Source organism: Montipora capricornis, chromosome 11 (assembly GCF_036669925.1).
Source record: "Montipora capricornis isolate CH-2021 chromosome 11, ASM3666992v2, whole genome shotgun sequence".
Lineage (NCBI taxonomy): Eukaryota > Metazoa > Cnidaria > Anthozoa > Scleractinia > Acroporidae > Montipora > Montipora capricornis.
Genome location: NC_090893.1, coordinates 18,871,483 through 18,873,982, shown reverse-complemented (window position 1 = coordinate 18,873,982; position 2,500 = coordinate 18,871,483). Strand labels below are relative to the sequence as shown.

Sequence of the window (2,500 nt, the reverse complement as noted above, 5' to 3'; positions counted from 1 at the left end):
GAAGACTGTAGATAAAAATGGAGAGCGGAAATGCAGCGAACAGTGCTGCCTACTTTCCCTTGGCGCCAAAATTTTGAAGTGCTGGTGCGTGAGTATCAGCATACATAGAGGTTTGTTTTGTGTGGTGCGAAAAGCAAACATTAGCTCCGTTCGTTGTCAACCGTGTAAGCATCGACTTTGTCTTTATCACCCAGCAGCTGTAGTAAGCTGTAGTTAGTTGGGTCATCCGTACGCTTGTCGATGGTGTACGGTATATTGTGATCGCTTATATACGATGATAACACAATTACTAATGAGGTCTCCCGGAATACGAAACTTTTACGTAGGTACATGAACTTGTTACAGTTTCATTGATAAAGCAGAAGAAGCTCTCAGTAGCTGTGCAGGTTTAGCCTCATTCAAACACCTCTTCGACCGAGGAATAAAGCTTTATAACGCTTGCACATTAACGTATCTATAGATTGTAGAACAACGCGAGAAATTACACTTGTACAATATAATTATATGAGAGCTAGAGATTTTATCTTCCGTTTGTTGAAATTAGTTATTATAATTAAATTGGCCTTTATTATTCTGAAATGATGTTTGTTTATGAACTAGCATTTTCCTAACATACAGAAAAGCATGTACGTATGCATTATTCTTCATGGTTTCACTGACAGACGTGGGATAAATAAAACTTAAGGTCAAGATGGCTATAGAGATATATATTGTATAGATATACAGTTTTTTCAGCATTTTCTTTTGTCACCCGAGAGGAAATATCCATTACAGGACGAAAACACGGATTTCGGTTTTTTTTTCTTTTAAAGCTGACCTTAACTGTTAACTAAAGAACCCAGATAAATTTTCTCAATATTTGATTATTTTTAAAATTGTTGGTAAAATTTCCAGGACTTAAGCAATCTTTGTATAAGGTTATTTTTTAAAGCAATGTGTTATTTTTTATGGCATTAGATATAGATTTAAAGTAAAGAAGGAGACTTCATGCCCAGTAAAGTGACATTTCAAGTTGTCTATAGTTCCAGCTCTGATGACAACCATCACGTGAAAGAACTAGAGGTAAGTGAGTGATTGCTAAGAATACTATGAGTCCAAGCTTGTGCCTAGAAGGTTGGTGGACCCAGGTAACAATATATGGTAATTAATAGCACAGGAAGGGACGAATAGGGAAGATATCTGTTTACAAACATTGCTTTTGTTATTCAAATGTGCGCTATATCTGACGAAACAACCTGGTGTCCTTGCTGAAGAAAGAATGTTTTTCCATCCACAGTCTATTGAGCCAAGTTCACTTTCGTGGCCACCTACTTTTAATTATAAGCCTTCTACTTTCAATTTATTGACAGTCCTGGAAGAAGCCACTAACCCAAAGGTCACTGACCTGACCAGATACTTACTTCCATGACCAAATACATGTGGCCATGAGATGGGAAGGGTAGGGCGCAAAAAATCAGGCCTGCAAAGATGAGCAAAGATTGCACAGCGAGGGCATAACCAGTCCCTCTCTGGATTCTGTGGTGTTCCAAACCAAAGGCATGCTCATTTGGTTACAAAAGGCCACATGCTGCATTAGCTTGAGATTAATCTTGCCTAAATTACATGTAGTGTTGTCCATAATTGTAACAAGATGTCCACGGATGTTGCTTGTCCTTTTTTGCTTGCATTTTCATAATCATCCTTTAAGGTCGACTTGTTGTTCAGAATTTGGTATCTGAAATCAACCAATAATACACTTCTAGTAATACGCTAGCATACTTTGAACTAGATTCCCTAAAAATTTTCAAGGTACACATTAGTCAAGATCAAAGTATGTTACTGCAAATTAATAACAGATTACCAAGATTCTTATAGAATATATATTTTATTTTCAGTTGCACAGTCCAACTACGAAAGGATGGCAGTCCACCAGGTTAATGAATCATGTAACAGTTCCACAATTGATACAAGTTCACAAACAATTTTAAATGTATTGGAATTGAGTGAAAAAATGTATCTAAGGAGTAAGAAAGAGTATGAGTAAGAAATCTGTGTTTAAATTACTCAAATTAACAGTCAAGCAAAATATAGAGAGCGAGTTTCAATTGAGTCTCGTACAACCAAAACCAAAGTAATTACTTTTGGCCAATCAAAAAGGATGGAGATAATCCAGTAAAGTAATCAAAACTCGAAGTAATTGTGCAAAGCCGACACAAAGTGCGGGAAAATGTGATTGGTTGAAAAAGTGGTGTGAGAACTTTGAACCAATCACTGAGTGAAGTATTATGCAAACCAAAGCAGTTCACTAATTGCTTTCAACAGTCAATTGAAAACCGCTCCTCGATCTATACAAGTTGATATGATCAACCTTAAATGATTTCTTTAACCCACTAACTCCTGAAAACTGCTCCCCATTGAGGAGAAAATCTTCTGGGGTTAGACAGAGTAAAATCTATTACAAGTCTCACTCTTATCTAGGAATGGGAGGGGATGTGGGGGTTTTTGAGTGGATGTGGAAATT

At 36.8% G+C, this 2,500-nt stretch overlaps 2 protein-coding genes and 1 long non-coding RNA gene across 3 annotated transcripts in view; 2 read left to right on the top strand and 1 right to left on the bottom strand.

Annotated features, from left to right (window-relative positions):
• The window catches only part of LOC138024530 (uncharacterized), a 2,551-nt gene extending 98 nt beyond the window's left edge, over positions 1-2,453 (top strand). The window contains exons 1-3 of the long non-coding RNA XR_011127035.1: positions 1-110; positions 958-1,062; positions 1,875-2,453. The exon at positions 1-110 is cut by the window's left edge and continues 98 nt beyond it. This is a non-coding gene — a long non-coding RNA (uncharacterized lncRNA). The remainder of the gene's footprint in view (positions 111-957; positions 1,063-1,874) is intronic.
• The window catches only part of LOC138024398 (uncharacterized), a 532,828-nt gene that overhangs the window by 491,362 nt on the left and 38,966 nt on the right, over positions 1-2,500 (top strand). The window lies entirely within an intron of this gene.
• Positions 1-2,500, bottom strand: part of LOC138024375 (tetratricopeptide repeat protein 28-like) — a 103,131-nt gene that overhangs the window by 67,676 nt on the left and 32,955 nt on the right. The gene's annotated exons all lie outside the window — the stretch shown is intronic.